The sequence below is a fragment of the Triticum aestivum genome, chromosome 1B (genome assembly GCF_018294505.1).
Source record: "Triticum aestivum cultivar Chinese Spring chromosome 1B, IWGSC CS RefSeq v2.1, whole genome shotgun sequence".
In the NCBI taxonomy this organism is placed as follows: Eukaryota; Viridiplantae; Streptophyta; class Magnoliopsida; order Poales; family Poaceae; genus Triticum; species Triticum aestivum.
The window spans coordinates 568,778,218-568,792,650 of NC_057795.1; positions in this window are offsets into that span (position 1 = coordinate 568,778,218).

The following is a 14,433-nucleotide window of genomic DNA, read 5'->3' on the forward strand; positions in this document are numbered from 1 at the left end:
TATTTAGTAGCAAAGTAGTATGATAATAAAGGTAACGGTAGCAAAGTAATATTTTTGGGTTTTGTAGTGATTGTAACAATAGCAACGTAAAAGTAAATAAGCAAAGCACAAGATGTGAAAAGCTCGTAGGCATTGGATCAGTGATGGATAATTATGTCGGATGCGATTCCTCATGTAATAGCTATAACATAGGGTGACACAGAACTAGCTCCAGTTCATCAATGTAATGTAGGCATGTATTCCGAATATAGTCATACGCGCTTATGGAAAAGAACTTGCATGACATCTTTAGTCCTACCCTCCCGTGGCAGTGGGGTCCTAGCGGAAACTAAGGGATATTAAGGCCTCCTTTTAATAGAGAACCGGACCAAAGCATTAACACATAGTGAATACATGAACTCCTCAAACTACGGTCATCACCGAGAAGTATCCCGATTATTGCCACTTTGGGGTTGTCGGATCATAACACATAATAGGTGACTATAGACTTGCAAGATAGGATCAAGAACAAACATATATTCATGAAAACATAATAGGTTCAGATCTGAAATCATGGCACTCAGGCCCTAGTGACAAGCATTAAGCATAGCAAAGTCATAGCAACATCAATCTCAGAACATAGTGGATACTAGGGATCAAACCCTAACAAAACTAAATTGATTACATGGTAAATCTCATCCAACCCATCACCGTCCAGCAAGCCTATGATGGAATTACTCACGCACGGCGGTGAGCATCATGAAATTGGTGATGGAGGATGGTTGATGATGACGACGGCGATGAATCCCCCTCTCCAGAGCCTCGAACGGACTCTAGATCAGCCCTCCCGAGAGAGATTAGGGCTTGGTGGCGGCTCCATATCGTAAAACGCGATGAAACTTTCTCTTTGATTTTTTTCTCCGTGAAATGGAATATATGGAGTTGGAGTTGAGGTCGGTGGAGCCTCAGGGGGCCCACAAGACAGGGGGCGCGTCTAGGGGGGTGGGCGCGCCCCCAACCCTCATGGACAGGGTGTGGGCCCCTGGTCATGATTCTTTTGCCAGTATTTTTTATATTTTCGAAAAAGTGCCTCCGTGGATTTTCAGAATATTCCGAGAACTTTTGTTTTCTACACATAAAACAACATCATGGGAGTTCTGCTGAAAACAGCGTCAGTCCGGGTTAGTTTCATTCAAATCATGCAAGTTAGAGTCCAAAACAAGGTCAAAAGTGTTTGGAAAAGTAGATATGTTGGAGACGTATCATTGACTCATCATATCTAAATCACAATCATACGCGTTTGTATTGAGGAAAGCCATTGACTCGACCTCTGTCTCATCATCCATTCTCTGTTCTACATGACCGTTTACATCAGCCAGTACTGTTGCACCCCTTTCATCACGTCGTCCGCCGCTCTCACCCGGCACTATAGGAGCTGGTAATTGTGTAGGCGGGGTGGTGGTGTCCGCACATGCTTGTTGATGTGTGGTTATTGGTGTGCTCTCGGCCGGCTCCAGACGAAGAAGATTCTTCAGCCATAGCAGCACCCAACCGTTGCAGCTTCCAATCCACGGCGGGGTCTTGTCGTCCTCTCCCACATGCTGTACTAGAGGAGACTAATCCTCGTGCCCCGATTTCACACTGGACAAGTTAACCCTGAAGTTCCCAGCGGGGATCGGCTGGTTGTGGAACGTGGGTTGCAAGGGGTTCATTATCACCCCCTTTCCCACGTCCACCTTCTGGCCTTTGATCAAGTAGAGTATGGTGCACGGGGTTTCCTCGGCCTGCAAACACATGTCTGTGGCGTAAAACATCCGAAAGGCAATGAAAATGGAATATTCTATATATATGTTGGTGCGACATGCAATTACCGTGATGGCGTCGAGCTAAGCCAAAGACGAAGGCCTACCTAGCACGCCAAAGACTGAGGACGGGCTGCTATGAGCGTGAGCGAGTGCGAGAGGAGGCCTGGTTGCGTGAGAAAGTGATGGTGCGGTGGTGTTGTTGTTCAAGGAGTTGCTCACGTCGAAACTGGGCAACAGGAAATCATGTACCGTCTTGTCTGGATTTTCCTTCGTCCAGTTGATGATAGCTGGAACCAAGTTAGTAGAGAAATCATTTCTGCAAGCAGTTACAGCTGCATTGACTGCCTGCTGTTGCAACTCATTTTTCTCCTCGGCGGTATTTTTTGCGTCCTCTGCTGCTTTTTTCTCGACCGCAAGCTTCACCTTCTCGTTGATGTTCGCCTGACTAAACTTCTTTTTCTGCTTCTTGGCCTCTGGGCCCTCGTTGTAAAACACCTTCCACGTGGCACCGTCTCCAGCGCCGTGCACACGACCATATTGCGGTCGCTGGCCCAAAGGGAGTCCTTAAGTTCGTTCAAGGCCCGGTTGAGAGGGGTGTCCCACTTAGGCCTCATCAGAGAAGTAGGGCTTTCGGCTGCAAGCTGGTGTTGCTTCTCCTGCAGAAGGAGCATGAACTGTTTAGGAATGTCTAGTCGACTAGATCTGGAGCTAAATGTAAGGTGGTAAAAGAATAATTACCAGTAGTCTAATCAATCTTCTCGTGATCTGGTCCGTGTAAAAAACCTTCTTTTCCTTGTCCCACTTGTAGCGGGCCCTCATTAATTCACGCTCCAAGGGGTTGGTGAACTTCGCGAAGGGTTCTAGGATACCCGCGGCTTCATGTTCCGCGTCTTCCTTATCCCATATGGGCCTTTTACTAAGGTAGCCACGGCTTTTGAGGCGATGCTTCCCCATGTTCCTTTGCTGAAGGCTTTTGAATTTCGCAGCCTTAGCCTTGGCTGCCTCGGTAGCACAAGTGTCCTTGAACTTTTCGAACTCCTCTTGCATAAGTGTCGGATTTTCCTCCAGAATCTTGGACAAGGGTTCCTCAGCCTCAATAGCTCGTTAACCCTCCCTTTCCAGGAGTCCAAATCATTGTTGAACATGCCCATGGCGTGATTGTTAATCTTTTTCATCTTTGGATCATCCCATGGCTGTTCTATGTTATCATCCCGGCCGGGGAACTTGAATCTCTTGTGCAACTTCGTCAGGAGCAACTGCGTCAAATGTTCTTTACTCCTTAAGTCATTGTTGTTGATGCTCGCGCATTCCCGTAGGATGCATCCTACTTGGTTCCCATAGCACTTGCGAGGTTCTTCCGGCTCTAATGGCTCAAACTTGCCAGGTGCCATCTTTGTGACCACCAGTCGTCCAATCCCTACTTTGTTAGGTTTTCATATCCTCTGCTTCTTCTTCTTCTTCTTTTCGGTAGCAGCATCGGCGCCGGTACCTTCCCCGCCGGTATCTTCCCCGTCGGTACCTTCCCCGCCGGCCTCGGCGCCGCCATCGGTGCCGGCGCCGTCGGTGTCGATGTCGGCGTTAGTACCATCTAGGCCGACCTACAACCCTTGACTTTGCAATTGCTTATCAGTCAAATAGTCGAGGTACTCTTGTTCACCCTCATAATCCATCTCGTCTGCATCTTGGTCAGAAGGCCCACCTTCTTCGTTGTTCGACATGTTTCCTATGATTAAGTGTCCTCGTTTAATTCTAAAACTATGAAAAAAAATGAGAAATGACACAAAAAAGAAATCTATGTTTGCCGGAATGTCGTTTCCCAGCAACACCCAGCACTCGATATGCCTACTATCTAGCACAAATAATGCCAAAATTTACGGAAAATTTTAGCATGACCTTTGCTAAAGAATGGACATATCGAGCGCCTGAAATTTACCAGAACAGAAATGAATCAACATTCCGGCATAACATAGGCCACTCGGTTCATTTACCCTGCACATAATCATCATGTCCAAATGACATGTCCAAATTTCAAAATGACATGTCCAAAACATCACGTCCACATATCACATGTCCACTTCAAATTTGCATATAAAAGGAAGAAAAATATAGAACTTGGAGAAAAAACCTAGCTAAATTCATAACTAAATATATAACCTAATTAACCATCTTCCCTAACTAAAACCTAAGTAAATTAACCAAAGAACCTAGCTACCAGAGAGAGGAGGAGCGGGGGGGCTTACAGAGGGTGCAGGCCCGACGATGGCCGAGGTAGGGAGGGGTCGGGGTTGGAGTCGAGCGTCGGGGCTGGAGCAGGGGTCAGGGTCGGGGCCGGGGCCGTGGGCGAGCGCCGGGGCCAGAGCCGGGGTCGGGGCCGGGGCCGGAGCCGGCACCGGGGTCGGGGTCAGGGCCGGGGGCGAGCGCAGGGGCGCTGTGACGGCAGGGCTCCGGCGGCGCGACGGGGGAAGAGAGAGTGTGGGGATTTGGGGGAAAAGAGGCGAGATGAAGAGAGGAGTGGGGATTTTGGGGGTTAAGTGGGACTAGCAGTAGCACGTTTAGACAAAACGCGCTATAGCTACACCAGGTAGCTATAGCGGTTTTATGTAGAAACTGCTACTGCTATCTTAACTAGTTGTAGCTCTTTTCTCACAAAAGCGTTGCTGCTATAACCAATACCTATATAGCAGTTTTCCTATTTGTTTCCTTCTATTTTCTTTTCCTTTATTTTCTCTCACTTTTCTTTTCTTTTTTTCCAAGAGCGGTGAACGAAGGGACTGCGATATATATTGCATCATTTGACGGTTAGATATGTATACAAAATAGGAACATATATATTACATCATTGGACCCATGCATAATAATGGCTAAGTGTGTATACAAAATAGGAACATATATATTACATCATTTGACCGATAACATACGGTTCCTCAGTGTTAACGTTTTCGTTTTTGAGTCAACTTCTTTCCCTTCTTGTTCATTGAAGAATAATTGAGCCCCTCATTGTGACTTTGCCTTTTCCATGGAGTACGATTTTTATTAGGTAATGTAGTATTGGTTCTTCTTTTAACGTATACTTCCTTGTTGGCGACTCCATCCATTCCAATTATGTTCATTTTGCCTCTCCTCACGACAACACGGCTGGGATTGCGCGGGGCGGTTATGAAGAAGCATTGTGTCACGTGCTTAGCATGTACCCATGGCTCGTTTTTCGCGATAGCGTTCATGGTAGCGCTCTTGGCGTCGGGTATAGTCATGGTAGTGAAATTCTGGTTTTCTCTTTCGACATTCTTAGCCCATCTGACACGGAACATCGTCGTGTTGTGTAGTCTAGAGTAGTCAAGCTCCCTGATCTCCTCGACCCATCCGTAAAATCTTTCAGTTGCGTCGTTGTCGCTGCCGATCATGCATTCCATCGTCACCCCTGAGTTCTGATCATCACTGTCCATATCTTTGGCCTTCGTGCAGAACGTGTATCCGTTGATATCGTATGCCTGATAGCTTATGATGTTGGGCGAGGGGCCATGTGCTAAGGCGTATATGAGCAATCCGTCCTAAGAGCCCTCCTCCGGGGGATTAGCAATAATATGCTCTTTGAACCAATGCAGGAAAGTGGAGTTGTGCTCTCTAGTAACTTTGGCGTCCGTCCTGCATACCCCCAGTCATGATACTTCTTTGCGATAATTTCTTTGTGTAGTGCCACGAAAGGATCTACCTCGTCTAGGTGTTGTAGCACTACCAAGCTTGCTTTGTCAAAGTCGTTGCATCGATCTGACTATGCCACGTGCAGTTCCCTGCGACCGTTGGAGTGACCTTCTCCTTCGAGCCTCCCATCGTGCTTATTAACGGGCAAACCAACACTAACACCAGGCTGCTGGTCTGCGCCATATAGAAAATCCTCATAGAAAGAGATGCACTCTTGTGTCTGATAGCCCTAGACGATGCTTCCATCCGGATGGGACAAGTTACGAACGAATCCTTTGATGATCCCATTCATCCTCTCAAACGGCATCATGTTGTGCAGGAATGACGGCCCCAGGTCTATTATGTCGTCCACAATATGGACACACAGATGCACCATCACGTCAAAGAACACGGGCGGGAAGTACATCTCAAGCTCATTCAGTATCACAGCGATCTCTTCCTGTAACATTCGGAGCTACTTCACACTGATCGACTTTCGAGAGATGACGTCGAAAAAGTTGCAGAGACCAATAAGCGTGTCACGGACATGCTTGTCCATTATCCCTCTAAGGGCAACAGGTAGTATCTGCGTCATCATCACATGACAGTCATGGGACTTCATCCCGCTGAACCTTTTCTTGTCCGTGTCTAGATATCTGCTTATCTTGCCACAGTAACTGGAACTAACTTTGACTCTGGTAAGGCACTTAAAGAATTGATCGATCTTAGCCTGACTTAAGGTGAAGCAAGAAGGGGGGCAATAATCCTCTTTCTTTATTTTCTTGCCCTTCTTCTCCCGCGCCTCTGTCTCCGTCTCTGTCTCATCTGACTTTTTACGGGGCGGCATGTGCAGATCTTCCCTGATATTCAAATCGTGCAAGTCTTTTCTTGCCTTCGGCCCATCCTTGGTCTTATCCAGCATGTTCATCAGTGTCACGAGCAAGCTCTCAAGGACATTCTTACAGATATGCAATTGATCAAGGCAATGAGGTGTATCGAGTTTGTGCCAGTACCCCAAGTCCCAGAACACAGACCTTGTCTTCCATACCTTCAGCAGCGGCTCCGGCGCCTTTTTCATCGTCTTTCCAGGCATAGGGCACTCCTTCCATTTTTTCAACAGCTCATCGATTTCGGTGCTGCTCCGCTTACGTGGAGGTCCTCGATGCTCAGTGTGACCATTGAATAGATCTCCACGGTTTCTCCACGGGTCGTCCTGTTCGATCCATCTTTGATGCCCCATGTACACGATTTTCCCAGACCCGCCATCTTTCCTTGACGTTAGCTGCTGAGACGTCGTATCATCCATGCACCGCGTGCATCCGCAATATCCATGGCACACCTGGCCTGCGACATATCTGTAACCGAGATAGTCGTGCACCGTCGTGATCAGTGTGTCTCTCATGTAGAAATACTCGCCTTTGTTGGTGTCCCATGTCTTTGTCGGTGTTCTCCATAACGTGTCTAACTCCTCTTGAAGTAGCCCAGATACAAATTAATAGTATATTTCCTGGTTGTTTTGGCCCTTCAATCAGCATGCTCATGTGAATGTACTTCGACTTCATGCACAACCAGGGGGGAGGTTGTACATCCATACAAACACAGGCCATGTGCTATGGTTGGTGTTCTGGTTGCCAAACGGATTCATGCCACCGGGAGTTGTTCCAAGCACGATGTTCCTTGCATCACATTCGAAATACCTATAGAAGCTATTCAGCTGTCAGGACCCCGATCCTATGCCACACCGATCTAGCATGTAACACCTCATATCACTTTGCGGCCTCATGCACGGTATTCCCACGGGTGTCGCCTTACCAGGCCCGGGACTGTTTGCGCTTTTGGCTCACGTATATGATAGTGTCGCTAGCATCCATATGACAAAGAACCTGGGATGACATGGCTAGTCGTGAACCCAAAGTGGCACTATCTTACAGGGACAGGCATACATGCCCAGCAATGAACGTGTCGGCCATCAGCGAGTGAATCCGGGATGTAGCAGCTGGGCTAACAGGACTTCGGAGAATCCGGGCTATAGCAGGCTAGCAGGACTCCGCTAGACACCGTGTGACATCTCCTCGAAGGGATAGACACAGGAACAAAGAAGGACACATGCCGGCCAGCCTAAGTTTTCCGGAGCAGTAGCAAGCTACCAGGGCTCAGTGGAAGCACTAGGAGACATTTCCCGATAAGAGAGGCTACCAAGGATAAACAACTAGATAGTCAGATCCCACACATACCAAGCATTTCAATAACATACACACAATATGCTCGATATGTGCAAATACAACATGACTCTACAACTCAAGAATTTATTCAATAGGCTCCGAGGAGCGAGATATTACAAACATGGGTCTCATGACCCAACATTCAGAGCATACAAGTCAAAGCACATGCGGAAGCTTAACATGTCTGACTACAGACATCTACAAATGAAAAATGCTGAGAATCCTGACTATCTACCAGATCCTGCCGAGGGCACAAGATGTAGCTAAGGCAACAAGCTAAATATCGAAGTCCACGCGGAACTACTAGTGAGACTGGGGTCTCTCTGCAAAAACATAAATTAAGCAAACATGAGTACAAATGTATCCAACAAGACTTACATCAGAACTAACTACATATGCATCATTATCAACAAAGGGGATGGTGGGTTTAACTACAGCAAGCCAGCTTTGACTCGGTGGATATCCTGAACTACGACTACAAGCAACTCTTTTGAGGTGGCGCACACGAGTCCTCATATTCACCATATCAATACACCACTATGGATCCGCTCCCGTCTCCCTACGAGAACGCCATCCATAGCACTCACGCTTACCTTGCGTATTTTAGAGTATCCACTTTCATTTGTCTATGAACTCTATAGGCAACCCAGAGGTCCTTTACCGCGGACGCGGCTATTCGAATAGATGATGTTAACCCTGCAGGGGTGTACTTCTTCACACACGCTCTCACCACTTACCGTCGTTTACACGACAAGTACTCGGCAACCTTCAAGCGGAAGCTCAACGAGGGTGTCAGCCACGGCCTACCTAAACACTCAAGTCTCTAGTCCAGGTTTATCGCCTATTCAGGTTACATCTGTAGGGAGTCCGGCCGAGGTTTCCACATACGGCCCCGAACCATGTGTACAGGGTTCCGCGACACCAAACGGGCACCCGCATACCCGGCCACGTGCCTACCGCATCACAACCCACCCCTCGGGTCAGCGCTGCCCACGGCCTCCAGCATACTACAAACACCAGAAACTACTTGCAACTCCTAGACAGAGGACAAGGGTGGTTAACAAGCCGAGAGGGTCAATTAAGGATCCCAATGAGTGGTAGTAGTTCTTCATGGATCACAAACACAGAACAGTTCCTGAGGACGGCTTCAATGAGACAACCCACCATGTACTCCTACATGGCCTCTCACCGCTACCTTTACCAAATCGCATTCACGCACTTAGCTCACACACAGTAGGACATGTTCACAACCTTCCAGTTCATCCCCGATGAACGAGACCTGACTCAAATTTAAGCAGTAGCAGGCATGACAACAAACATGAATGAGTAGGCACATCAGGGCTCAAACAACTCCTACTCATGCTAGTGGGTTTCATCTATTTACCGACGCAATGACAGGTCATGCACAGGAAAAGGGGGTTCGACTACCGCATCAAGTAACACATGAGTCGTTGTTGTCCTAATGCAGTAAAAGAGAGCATGAGCGAGAGAGTGGGATTGTATCGGAATGAACAAGGGGGTTTTGCTTGCCTGGCACTTCTGAAGATGATATAGCTCTTCATCGGTGTCATTGAACTCATCGTCGGAACACGTCTATCGAGAGGGGACAAATACCGGCAAACAAGGAAGAACACAATCAATGCAATGCACAATATGATGCATGATCATGACATGGCAAAATGAGTGTGTTTGAGCTAATGCAACTACAAACAGGGTGGTTTGAGTCATTTTGAACCAAAGGTTCAATTTCAAACTCAAACTAAGAATTTATAAAATGCATTATCATGTTTTGATATAAATAGCAGGTTTAGTTGCTTTAACATTCATGGAACCAGTGCAGATGGATAGATTGGATTTTTCTGATCATTTTTCATATATAATTTATCTTATTTTGAGTTACAGATAATTTTTTTATGAATTTTAGAAGTTTCAAACATTTTCTGAAATAAATAAATCATTTCTGATTTATTTACAACTCCAGAAAACACTTACTTTGTCAGCATTACGTCACTATGACGTCAGCGGGTCAACTGGGCGGCCAGGATCAAACCTGAAACATGGGACCCATCAGTTAGTGACTCAGAGGTTAATTAAGGTAAAAACTAATCTTAACCAAAACTAATAATGACCTAGGGCCCACTGGTCAATGTCCCAGTGGTGATTAGTTGGGTCATTAGCAGCTAAAGGTGGTGCCACGTCAGCTGTGTCGGCGGTTAGACGACAGTGACGAACCAGAGCGGCGGTGCCTCGCCGGGGTGGCGCTAGCGCGCGGGAGGACCAGCGGTTTGCACCTACGGGATCTACAAGAGCTCACGAACCAGACAGAGGCACGCACGGGACTATTTGGTCACCCGAGCCTCATCGGTGTTGCAGCGAGAAATCGACGATGGGGAGAGGGGGAGATGACGGCTGGGCTCACAGGGAGGTCCTAGATGTTGAGGAATGTAGTAATTTCAAAAAAAATCCTACGCACATGCAAGATCATGGTGATGCGTAGCAACGAGAGGGGAGAGTGTTATCCACGTACCCTCGTAGACCGAAAGCGGAAGCATTAGCACAACACGGTTGATGTAGTCGTATGTCTTCATGATCCGACTGATCAAGTACCGAACGCACGGCACCTCTGAGTTCAGCACATGTTCAGCTCGATGACGTCCCTCGAACTCTGATCCAGCCGAGCTTTGAGGGAGAGTTTCTTCAGCATGACGGCGTGATGACGATGACGATGTTCTACCGACGCAGGGCTTCGCCTAAGCACCGCTACGATATTATCAAGGTGGATTATGGTGGAGGGGGGCACCGCACACGGCTAAGAGATCCAAGTGATCAATTGTTGTGTTCTAGGGTGCCCCCTGCCCCCGTATATAAAGCAGCAAGGGGGGAAGCGACCGGCCAAGGAGGAGGGCGCGCCAAGGGGGGAGTCCAAGTCCCACCGGGAGTAGGACTCCTGCTTTCCTTGTTAAAGTAGGAGAGAAGGAAAGAGGGGGAGAGGGAGAAGGAAAAGGGGGTTGCACCCCTTGTCCAATTCGGACCAGAGGGGGGGCGCGCCTCCTTCCTTTTGGCCTCTCTCCTCTATTCCCGTATGGCCCAATAAGGCCCATATACTCCCCGGCAAATTCCCGTAACTCTATGATACTCCGAAAAATACCTGAATCACTCGGAACCTTGCCAATGTCCGAATATAGTCGTCCAATATATCGATCTTTACATCTCGACTATTTCGAGACTACTCGTCATGTCCCCGATCTCATCCGGGATTCTGAACTACCTTTGGTACATCAAAACACATAAACTCATAATACCGATCATCACCGAATTTAAGCGTGCGGACCCTACGGGTTCGAGAACAATGTAGACATGACCGAGACATGTGTCCGGTCAATAACCAATAGAGGAACCTGGATGCTCATATTGGCTCCCACATATTTTACGAAGATCTTTATAGGTCAAACCGCATAACAACATACGTTGTTCCTTTTGTCATCGGTATGTTACTTGCCCGAGATTTGATCGGCGGTATCTCAATACCTAGTTCAATCTAGTTACCGGCAAGTCTCTTTACTCGTTATGTAATGCATCATCCCGCAACTAACTCATTAGTCAAATTGCTTGCAAGGCTTATAGTGATGTGCATTACCGAGAGGGCCCAGAGATACCTCTCCGACAATCGGAGTGACAAATCCTAATCTCGAAATACGCCAACTCAACAAGTACCTTTGGAGACACCTGTAGAGCTCCTTTATAATCACCCAGTTACGTTGTGATGTTTGGTAGCACATAAAGTGTTCCTCCGGTAAACGGGAGTTGCATAATCTCATAGTCATAAGAACATGTATAAGTCATGAAGAAAGCAATAGCAACATACTAAACGATCAAGTGCTAAGCTAACGGAATGGGTCAAGTCAATCACATCATTCTCCTAATGATGTGATCCCTCTAATCAAATGACAACTCATGTCTATGGCTAGGAAACTTAACCATCTTCGATTCACGAGCTAGTCAAGTAGAGGCATACTAGTGACACTAGGTTTGTCTATGTATTCACACATGTATTATGTTTGCGGTTAATACAATTCTAGCATGAATAATAAACATTTATCATGAAATAAGGAAATAAATAATAACTTTATTATTGCCTCTAGGGCATATTTCCTTCAGTCTCCCACTTGCACTAGAGTCAATAATCTAGTTCACATCACCATGTGATTTAACACCAATATTCACATTTGTATGTGATTATCACCCATAGTTCACATCGTCATGTGACCAATACCCAAAGGGTTTACTAGAGTCAATAATCTAGTTCACATCGATATGTGATTAACACCCAAAGAGTACTAAGGTATGATCATGTTTTGCTCGTGAGAGAAGTTTAGTCAACAGGTCTATCACATTCAGAGCCGTATGTATTTTGCAAATATTCTATGTCTACAATGCTCTGCACGAAGCTACTCTAGCTAATTGCTCCTACTTTCAATATGTATCCAGATTGAGACTTAGAGACATCTAGATCGGTGTAAAAGCTTGCATCGATGTAACTCTTTACGACGGGCTCTTTTATCACCTCCATAATCGAGAAATATTTCCTTAGTCCTCACTAAGGATATTCTTGACCGCTGTCCAGTGATCTACTCTTAGATCAAAATTGTACTCCCTTGCCAAAATCAGAGCAAGGTATATAATAGGTCTAGTACACAACATAGCATACTTTATAGAACCTATGACTGAGGCATAGAGAATGACTTTTCATTCTATTTCTATTTTCTGCCATGGTCGGGTTTTGAGTCTTACTCAACTTTACACCTTGTAATACAGATAAGAATTCCTTCTTTGACTGATCCATTTTGAACTATTTCAAAACTTTCCAAGGTATATACTCATTGAAAAATCTTATCAAGCGTCTTGATCTATCTTATAGATCTTGATGCCCAATATGTAAGCAAGTTCACCGAGGTCTTTCATTGAAAAACTTTTATTCAAGTATCCTTTTATGCTATCCAGAAATTCTATATCATTTCCAATCAACAATATGTCGTCTACATATAATATCAGAAATGCTACAGAGCTCCCACTCACTTTCTTATAAATACAGGCTTCTCCAAAAGTCTGTATAAAACCATATGCTTTGATCACACTATCAAAGCGTTTATTCCAACTCCGAGAGGCTTGCACACTTTGTTAGGACCTTTTTAATCGACAAAACCTTCTGGTTGCATCATATACAATTCTTCTTCTAGAAATCCAGTCAGGAATGCAGTTTCGACATCCATTTGCCATATTTCATAATCATAAAATGTGGCAATTGCTAACATGATTCGAACAGACTTAAGCATCGCTACGGGTGAGAAAGTCTCATCGTAGTCAACCCCGTGAACTTGTCGAAAACCTTTCGCAACAAGTCGAGCTTTGTAGACAGTAAAATTACCATTAGCGTCAGTCCTTTTCTTGAAAATACATCTATTCTCGATGGCTTGCCCATCATCGGGCAAGTCAACCAAAGTCCATACTTTGTTCTCATACATGGATCCCATCTCAGAATTCATGGCCTCAAGCCATTTTGCGGAATCTGGGCTCATCATCCCTTCCTCATAGTTCATAGGTTCGCCATGGTCAAGTAACATGACCTCCAGAATAGGATTATCGTACCACTCTGGTGCGGATCTTACTCTGGTTGACCTACGAGGTTCGGCAGTAACTTGATCTGAAGTTTCAAGATCATTATCATGAGCTTCCTCACTAATTGGTGTAGTCGTCACAAGAACCGTTTTCTGTGATGAACTACTTTCCAATAAGGGAGTAGGTACAGTTACCTCATCAAGTTCTACTTTCCTCCCACTCACTTCTTTCGAGAGAAACTCCTTCTCTAGAAAGGATCCATCTTAGCAACAAATATTTTGCCTTCGGATCTGTGATAGAAGATGTACCCAACAGTTTCCTTTGGGTATTCTATGAAGATGCACTTCTCCGATTTGGGTTCGAGCTTATCAGGTTGAAACTATTTCACACAAGCATCGCAGCCCCAAACTTTAAGAAACGACAACTTAGGTTTATTGCTAAACCATAGTTCATACAGTGTCGTCTCAACGGATTTAGATGGTGCCCTATTTTAACATGAATGCAGCTATCTCTAATGCATAACTCCAAAACAATATTGGTAAATCGGTAAGAGACATCATTGATCGCAACATATCAAATAAAGTGTGGTTATGACATTCGGACACACCATTACGTTGTGGTGTTCCAGGTGGCATGAGTTTGTGAAACTATTCCACATTATTTTAACTGAAGGCCAAACTCGTAACTCAAATATTCATCTCCGTGATCAGATCATAGAAACTTTATTTTCTTGTTACGATGATTTTCCACTTCACTCTGAAATTCTTTGAACCTTTCAACTGTTTCAGACTTATGTTTCATTAAGTAGATATACTCATATCTGCTCAAATCATTTGTGAAGGTCAGAAAATATCGATACCCGCCACGAGCCTTAATACTCATTGTTTTGCATACATCAGTATGTATTATTTCCAACAAGTTAGTAGCTCATTACATTGTTCCAGAGAACGGAGTTTTAGTCATCTTGCCCAAAAGGCACGGTTCGCAAGCATCAAATGATTCATAACCAAGTGATTCCGAAAATCCATATTTATGGAGTTTCTTCATGTGCTTTACACCGATATGACCCAAACGGCAGTGCCACAAATAAGTTGCACTATAATTATTAACTTTGCATCTTTTGGCATCAATAT